At 45.1% G+C, this 8,571-nt stretch overlaps 1 long non-coding RNA gene across 1 annotated transcript; it reads right to left on the reverse strand.

Annotated features, from left to right (window-relative positions):
• Positions 1–929: 929 nt before the first annotated feature.
• On the reverse strand, positions 930–8,011 carry LOC125182853 (uncharacterized). The gene is made up of 4 exons (XR_007163508.2): positions 7,614–8,011; positions 7,459–7,508; positions 5,859–6,202; positions 930–5,484 (listed from the first exon to the last, which is right to left on the reverse strand). It is a non-coding gene; the product is annotated as an uncharacterized lncRNA (long non-coding RNA).
• Positions 8,012–8,571: the final 560 nt, after the last annotated feature.

Consider the following 8,571-nt stretch of genomic DNA (forward strand, 5'->3'; position numbering starts at 1 on the left):
CACTACTATGTCCTGAATGTTTTTTCGTGAGTGTGTGTGTGTTTTGTTTTGTTTTTAATTGCCATCTGAGGGCCACATTTGAGCTTCTTCCCATAGTTCATTTAAAACGTCCCCAAAGGAGTAAACAGAGCATACAGGGGGAGGTTCCCATTGTAGATTGTAAAATGTTTGAAGATCTTAGAATGAAAGAGCTATTGTGACTGTTGGACATGCCTTTTTCACTCTCTGGTTCTCTTTCCATTGGGCTTTCTCCAGTACAAGCTCCCCTTTTAAGAACCCTGCCTGACTGAGCATTCACTGCTAATTAGATAATTCCCCAAAATGCCAGAATACTGCTCTGAAGGTCGGCTTCCAGGAGAGGCTGGCGTGACTGTGTTGGTTATTGGCATAGTTTATCAGAAGTTAACGAATGAGCTGCAGCAGGAGTTCTGCTTTCAGAGGTTACCGTGTAATCAGGCAAATTGTCCGCACCTCAGAAGCCAACACACAAGGTTTATGGAAGGAATGGGCTGCGGGTACAATGCATTTGATCTTGTCTGTCTAGAGTTCCTAGAGAGTTTGAATTCATGTAGGTGCTGGTTCTGATTGTCCATTTGGAGCAGGGAGGCTTGTTGATGGCTCTAGCAAGAAGTGGAGATTTTGGAGGATGTGTGCAAGGGGGAGAAGGTGGCAGAGAAAACACATTCCCCTTCTAAGAGCACAGGCATCACAGGTACAAAGGGCAGAAATCACGATGGCATTTAAGAGGTGGGGAGAGACCAAGCCTGGATGTTCTTCAAATAGGATGGCCTAGAGATCATTTTGTTAAGGTTTGGAGGACCCCAACCTGGCCAATTGCTCTTCCTGCTACAGCTTCCCACCACACGGCCACAAATCCCAGCCAGATATAAACCGTTTTTTGAGAGGACCGATGTTCAGCTGGGTCTGCTCACAGAGCTGGCCACGGTCCCACAAGTGGCCGTGCTGAGAGGAGGCAGGGGGACTGAGCAGCTGGGGACAGAGGGCAGGGAGACCTTCCAGGTCAGCAGCAGCAGGCTTCGGTCAGCTTAAGCCAACCGTGAAATCATATCCTATAACCAAACAGATGTACTCATAGCAAGGACATCTTCCCAAAAGGCACAGGTAACATTCCCGAAGAATGCAAGGCAATTTAGGAGCTCAAGTTTCATCACCTTCCAGAAAAAATGGAGTCGCCAAACACCAAAATCACTTGGACCTTTGCACTTGAGGGGGACAGATGAGCTCCAGCGGGTTGAGCTGGGATTGCTGGCACAAGGGCTGTTCCCCAGGCAACTGCAGCTGAAGGAGTATTTGCCTGCTCCTCAATTCTCAGCCTGTTATGTCCAGGGGAACACTGATTTTACCGTATAAACTTTGCTACAAATCTGTGACACACGGAAAGAAAAGAAGAAAAAAAAAATGTTTTGATTCTGTTTTTGCAAGGGAGGCTGGACAGCACGAGGCCACTACAAATCCTCTCAGATGTCACTTTCCCTGTGGAAAAGGTTCGATGGCCACATCATCTTAGTGATATGGTTTACCTTAGTGATATGGTTTAGTGGAGGACTTGGTAGTGTTAGGGCAGAGGTTGGAATAGGTGACTTGGAGGTCTCTTCCAACCTAGATGATTCTGTGATTCTGTCATCGTGCCACATCCCTGCCTCTTCTCCGCACTCCTCGCTCTCCAATCCCTCCTCCCTTGTGTGCCACCTCCCCTACGTGGAGCTTGAAGCATGAGTTAGATCTGGAAACAAGATCCAGAGTTAGGAAGAAGGACAACCAAAAACAAACAACAAAAAAAAAGGTTGCATGGGGTTTTTAGACGGTCCGGAGTTCCCTGCACGGGCCGCGGCACAGCCCCATCCCGGCAGGTGGCCGGTCGCCTGCAGAGAAGGAGCAGCAGAAGCGAGGGAGGCAGCCTCGCTGCCGGGCAATTTGCATCGTGAAACCACGGCCCCCGTCTCTCCGCTGCTGCTCGGCTGCCAGGTTGCTGTTAAGGAAAGCAGCGGTGCCAGGAATTAGCTATTCATATATGGTCTATGTATAAACACGGCGTACTCACCAGAGCACCCGCTACCGCAGACCTAATGGGACCTTTAGCTCTGCCTGTGTGTAAGGGGCAGATAAATTTAGAAGTGAGATAGTCTGTTTTGACTACCAATTAGGTGGGTCTGAAGACAGGAGGAGACATAGGGGAGATGATTTTTCCCTTGGTGGCTGCTTGGCACCGTTACGTTAGCCTCCACACGCATGATTAATTGCCCCATCATTCAAGTAGCTCTTTTTATTCTGGCCACTCACAATATTATTATTATGAGCTACTGTTTTTCCAAAGCCAATTATTGTAGGATTAAAATACAGCATCTACCCTTGTATGTGTGTAGATGCATAAATAAGGAACCAGTAATCAAAAAAAAAAAAAAAAGCAATTAATTTTTTTCCCTCCCCCCCCTTTTTTTTCCTCTCCTTCCAGCATTTCATATCCATATATAAAAGCTCTTGAAGGAAAAGGCATTTGAACAAGCAACGAGAGAAAAGTTTGTAAAGGGAAAAATCAGTGGGACCCTGCAGAACAAACATGTATAAAGGCTTTGTTTCAAAGTGCACGAATGCAAAAGCCTGTTGGGGATAATTTTTAGGCTTTGCCTATTTTTAAAGGGTTGAGGAGCAGGAGTAAAGTGAGAAAACAATTCTCTGTAGGAAGCTGTAGCAGACTAAATGGAGCTTGTTGTTATTGGCAGAGGCATCGATGCTGAGGGCAGCAGCATCGTTACTGAAGCTGGAGGCAGTGGAGGTTTAAATAAATACGGAGCGATCCATGAACCAAGATAAAATGTGATCTAGCTGTGCAGGGTCCTCCTGTTCTATAAAGCAAGGAGGTTTGGTGGGGTGTGAATAAAAGGAGATGAATGAGGGCTATCAGATAGGAGATTCTGGAGAAAGTGGAGAATTATTTATCCTGGTCGGTGTGTTATGAATTAGTCACGCTCTTCATGAGGAATAAGGATTTTATCTGTGCATCTCCCTTGCACAGACGCACATACACACGTTGTCCCCAAAGGCAGAATTAGAGAATGACAAAATCAAGGAGCTGTTGGGCTCTCAATTGCTCAGTGCCCAAGTCTGCAGCTCCCCTTGCTGCGGGCAGCCTTTCCCTTCAGGTGCAATGACAGGCTCAGGGAGAAAACCCAAAGCTTCCCACCCACTTTTTCTCTGGCCTTACTCAGTCGCAAGCTCACATAAAATTGATGGGGATTATTGCTGGCTAAGGCCAGCATTAACACAGGATTTGGCCCAACATCTCACATACAGCTAAGCAATATTAGTAACAATAAAAAACCCCACGAAATGCTTGCAAAACCGGTAGCCTGCAAGACTGTGCACAAAGTCTTGCCTGGCAACCTGTGCAAAAAAGATTTGAAAGAACGTATTCCCTAACCCTCACCAAAGCAGAGGTTGGAGATTTCAAGGTTAGGTGATAAAAGAACCTGCAAGGAAGGACTTTATGGATCCATTTGTCTTCTTCATCATCTACTCCTTAAATACACCTCTCCTTGTCTTTGCAGTATTTTCTCATCCTTTTCTCTGGGCATAGCTAGCCCAGCAAAGAATCAGGACATCTTGCTGTTATTTTAATGCTGGTGTTCACGCATGGTCTGACCCTGAGCAGCGCTGCCGGAGGTGTTCCTGTGGCAGGAGACCCGAGCTACACCTCGCAGTCAGGCCTCATATCGCGGCCGTGCTTCTTCCCACTCCTCCACTGGGATGAAAACACTGCAACAGAAATAGGTCCAGGCAAGCGCGTAGAAAATTCCAAATTTTCCCTGTTGTTAAGGAAAATGGTAGCTCTTGCTTAAGTGCCTTGTTCATAGAGATGGAGGCTAGGCAGGACAACATGGCTGTGGTACACCAGTTGTAGATTTGATTTCCTGAGGTGTTTGCAGAGTGCCCGTGTCAGCGCGCAGCCGTCTCTAGGGCAGGCGGCTTCCTCACCTGCACCCCGCCATGCAGGGACAGCATCGTCTGTGCTGCTCTTAACGCTGTGTTGTGACTTCCACAGGCCAGTGAACCATTGAATGCTGTTATTCAGTGTTGTGGAGGGGCTTATACCAGTGCCTAAGTTAAATAAACCAGTTACAGGTGAGCTGCATCCCAAAAAACTGTTTTTCTCCCAGATCAGCCAAGAAGCAGGCACAGCGCTGCGACTGGCGGCCAACAGGAACAGATCCATTTTTGGGTGCCAAAAACAGTGAACAATGTTCAGTGTCCCGAGAGCCCTGGAGAAGGAGAGGGACCGAGAGCTCTTCCACCTCCCTGCCCGTCTGGGGCCGTGGCTGTTAACCTCGGAGCCCCGTAAGGGCAGAGCCCACCGCCACGCACCTGATTCCTGCAGCCAGAACCGGCCGGAGCCCGGGGCTGTTTGAATACACAGGATCAAAGAATCAAGAGCCTGTTTGTAATTTCTCTATGTAAATAAGAGCAGCATTTGTGCACTCGGAGGCTGTATAAAGAAGCCTTGGTTTAGCAGTAAAGAAGAACTATTTTTACAGAAGCCAGCGAGAGAGGCTGGAGCCACCGATTTAGCAGGATTACAATGAACAAAAAAAGTCAAGCCTGGAACTGTTTATTTTAATTTAGGGCTTTTGGGGCTACGGCAGGCTGCTGGGGTGGGAAGATATTATTTTTATGGACTTAATCAGATGGACAGGATTTGTGGGCATTGCTAATTGCATGGAGAAAACTGAGAAAGGTGTCTACTTTGCCTTGAAGCTCTCCTTTTTTTGTTGTTTTTCTTTGTATTTGGGAGTCAGATGAAAAGCAGTTTTATCATCTCACGTAGGCTACGAAGGGCTAGCAGGCTCGGAGAGGTGTATACAGATAAAAGGAAAAAAGGTACTTCGGTTTGTAGGGGAACCTTCGGCCTGTCCTGGATTCAGCTGCCCGTCTGAATGAGCTCTGCATTTGTTTACCCTTCCCCATGGCGAACAAGGGTTAGCAGTGGCCTGGTGGTAAAAGAATTGTATAGTATTTCCCTGTACTTGGCCATTCCCGTTAAAACACTTTCTGAATGCCAGATAATGAATCCTGTAACGAACCCCATAACACAGGGTGCCTCATTTTCCCCACTGCACTGATAGACAGCTAAGGATTACATGTACGAGCCAACACATGAAAATACAACAGCAAAGTCACCAAAATCATACATCCAAGCTGCACACGCAGCAAGATGTGAACTTGACTTAAATGTTGCTATTCCAGGTAGTCTTGCAGATTTTTCCCCTGTGATTTTCAGTGCTGACTACCCCACAAAGCAGCAAACAGAAACCAGGACAAAACGCCACTGCACGTTGGAGAGCTGAGGATTTTCAGGGTGTTTCTTTCCTTGGTGGTTTGTTTTGCTTGTGGCAGAGGGAATGCCAAACAAACCAGGCGGTGAAGAACATCCCAAAAGCTGCCACTTCTTGTGTCTGCTCAATGATGTCACTGAAAAAAAAAAAAAGAAAAAAAAAAAAAAAGCTGTCAGGGTGTAAATATCCCACTCTGCACACCCTGCAGTCCCCATTAGGGCAAATGTGTCAGACTCACGTAGGAGGCAGGACTGAACAGCACATTAGTTACGGTCCAAAAACATGATCTACAAATATTTTCTATATCATAATTATACAAAATGAGTGGAAATTTCTCCCCCCTTCCTCAAGTCCCAAAAACATAGCCCATTATGAACACAGAGCCATGCTGCCAACTCTACAGGAACATAAATATCATTTAAGTCTTTTTGTGCTGTGTAGTAGCTGGAAAGTGGAAAAATGATTGAGGGACAAGTGGTTTTTAAAATCCCCGCAAGGCCTGTAACTTACCTGTTTATTTCAAGAAGAGCTGCAACTGCCAAAAGGAAAGGAGTTACTCGAGTTGCTATCATGTTATGTTTCCAGAGATTATTTCAAAATAAACATGGGTTGGATCTTTGCTGTTCTCTTTCACTCAGCATTCCTCTACACAGCGACCACAAGGCTGCACGTGGGGCTAGGGGCAGGGGTTGCTCCTGTGCAGGATCCGTCTCAGTTCAGACATGGACATACGGATGCTCGGGGTCATGGGCACATCGCTACCGGGGCTGCTGCAAGGTGGAGTCTTCAGAGCCAAGAACAACCAAAATGTTTCCCTTTGGCCTCAGGAAGATGCTCAGAAGTAAGATTATTTGCTGTTGAGAATTAGATTGTGTTCAGAAATCCAGTGGGTAAGAACAGCATAAGCCAAGCTGTGGAAGACAGGACCCTGCAGATAACCCCACACATCACTATGACTTCAGCTCATGAGTGTAAATTAAAAAGATCTTTTTACTACGTAAAATACCTCCATTGAAAGTGGAATTCTCAAGTCATTTATAACTGACTTTTAAAAATGTAAGAGAAAATTGGTAAAGTAATTAACAACTTATCCCAATCAAGTAAAAGAAAAGTGGTATTGGAAAGTCTATTGTAATTCTTTGCTAGTCTTTGGGCATGAAAAAGAACTAGCTTAATGTTCATGCTTTGTGTTAATCTTCATAGGAGCATGAATTCAGCGTTGAATGGTGAGGAATTCACATCAGGTTAAAAGAGGACAGGGCTAAGAGTTGTTTAACAACCAGTTCCTTTTCCATTATCAGTGTGAGTAATCCTGATGGAGTTGTGGAACAACACACGGTGACATCTAGCAGAAATGATGGTTAACAACACAGAAGGTTAAAGACTAAGGAACGACATATGAGACCTGATACCTCATCTGGCATTGATCCAACTGGTAACACTCAAGTTCAAAGAAAAGATATGAATTTATCCCAGATCTACACTACCTCTGCCAGTTATATGATTGTCAAAGGACTCCAGAGATCCAAATTTCATCCTCTGCTCAGCTACAAACTTTCTATGTGACTTGAGTAAAGTGACTAAATCTCTCTGCTTTTCAGCTCATCCTCCCTCCAGTGCAGGGGAGACAGTTCCCTTCTTCACAGAGGTAACGTGGAGAAATGCTTTAAAAGCTGCAAGCTGTTTTAACTTTTCCGTTAAAAAAATACACATTTTTGACCAGACTTGTTTGTAACCTCTGTACCACAGCTATCTTTCACAGAATACGTTTCTGTGAGTTATTGAGCAAATATAAAATGACATTTTTTAATGATAGTCCAGGTGCCAGGCACAAATTACGAAATCTAGGTAATATGGATAATGATGACTGACACTGTAATTGCAGAAGATCCCTGGTTGTGAAAGAGACATTTGAGTTTTAACAAAGAAAAAATGATACCAGGAAAACAAAACAGAAAAATATAAAATTTAGCTGCCTTCTTCCTGAGATTACAGAGTAAGGTGTTAAACTGCCACAATATTAAGAAAGTGAAGAGCTAACTGGACTTTTAAAGTGTAATCATGTTTTCTTCTAGACACACTTGACTCTATTGCCATTATAAACCATCACCTGCAACTCTCTAGTGCATCCAAGTAGCTTTCATCTCGCATCAACGGAAGCTGTAAAACAAGTTCATGCACAATTTGCACAGTCCAGGTGTCTGCAATTTCCATCTACTGATCCACACAAAACCCCCAGCCAGTTTCAACTAACTTGCTTCATACCTGCAGAGATGGCGGTAACGATATTCCACTTAATAACGTCGACACCTTTGTGCCAGTTGAGTTAAAGACTCACCAGATTCTCATCTAATGAACCAAACTAACGAATGATAAAAGATCATTAAGAAAACAGAGGCACCAAGGAGGGGAACACAGAGCCAGCTGAAGGCTTCTTAGCAGCTCAAGGAAACGTAAACTTTCTGCCCCAGAAACAAGCCCATACTGCCCCAGCCTTTGGAAGGAAAAGGATAAGTGGGGGAAGTGAATCAGGACAAGGAACTGGGGGAGAGCTCCAAAAACTGAAGCCTCTTGCTGTCAAAGAAATGAGAGACCCGGCCATAATTTACTCAGTCTTTTGGAAGACTGAGTAAATTACTCAGTTGCTGAGCTAAGTTACACATTGCAGCTGTTTGTTTCCCTCCAGTTCTGTTTTAGTTACCCTCAGCCTTGTCAGCAGAATCTGGGACAGAGTTCTGGTGCTGTCACACAAGGGGTGGAAGTCTTTTGTGACAGCTAGCAGTCTCCTCACCGCCCAGCTGCTGGAGTCACCTGCATACAGAAGAGTCCAAGCATTCACTGAATACAAAATAGGAGGTGTTTCAAAGCATCTGAAGATAAATACTGAAGATGCTTGAAGAGAAAGTATCGTCCCTGTGACAGATAAGCCAGGCACTGTACAGAAAGAACTAAAAGATTCTTGTAGTTGGCTTGCAACTCTTTGGCACCCGAGATTATCAATATTGCTAAAAATTCATCTGAAGATTAGTCTGTTGGGTTCAGTCTGTTTCCTTCTGGAATTCATAGAATCATCCCTTTCATTTATCAGCAATCCCTGTCAGCCTACACCGTTGGTCTCAGCGAAGGCCAGTTCTCAACAGGCTGCAGAGGCCGGCTGATCCCCAAGGTAAAACCTGCTGGTGTGCATGCTGTGGGGAAAGCTCGCACTGCCTTAGCACACTAC

Source organism: Anser cygnoides, chromosome 19 (assembly GCF_040182565.1).
Source record: "Anser cygnoides isolate HZ-2024a breed goose chromosome 19, Taihu_goose_T2T_genome, whole genome shotgun sequence".
NCBI classification, from domain to species: Eukaryota; Metazoa; Chordata; class Aves; order Anseriformes; family Anatidae; genus Anser; species Anser cygnoides.